Source organism: Rhagoletis zephyria, unplaced genomic scaffold (genome assembly GCF_001687245.7).
Source record: "Rhagoletis zephyria isolate East Lansing unplaced genomic scaffold, Rhagoletis_zephyria_1.1 Rzeph_scaffold_11447, whole genome shotgun sequence".
In the NCBI taxonomy this organism is placed as follows: domain Eukaryota; kingdom Metazoa; phylum Arthropoda; class Insecta; order Diptera; family Tephritidae; genus Rhagoletis; species Rhagoletis zephyria.
The window spans coordinates 1,571-2,067 of NW_016168524.1; positions in this window are offsets into that span (position 1 = coordinate 1,571).

Below are 497 nucleotides of genomic sequence, written 5' to 3' on the forward strand. Positions count from 1 at the left end.
TCTACAAATACAAACTAATTTATGTATGTATGTACATATGTATGTTAATGTGCATATAAATATACTAAATATGTGAATAACGGCAGCACAGCACTACTATGGAGTCTCAGTGAGAGAGAGGCGCGTGAGCGGCACACAGTGCTGCCTTCGTTGAATGTTGCTCTTTGTTGCGAATGCGTCCAAAAGTACCAATGGTAGATTTTTCAATGTACATTTAACTATACGCGTATGACCACATACATACATATGTACATACATACATAAAATAATATACATATATATAAATACATACATATGTAAGCTCATGCAAAAATGTGAGTATATGTGTGACTATTAAAATGCGGCGGCAAGTCTTAGTTTCACTGCGGAAATTACGATATTTCAAACTACAATTTTGTGTGTTATTTTTATAGATTTTGTTTTTTGTTGTTTTGTTTTTCTTCTCACTATTCGCCGCTTTATTTTATACAAAAAAAAAAAAAAAAAAAAAAAAAAAA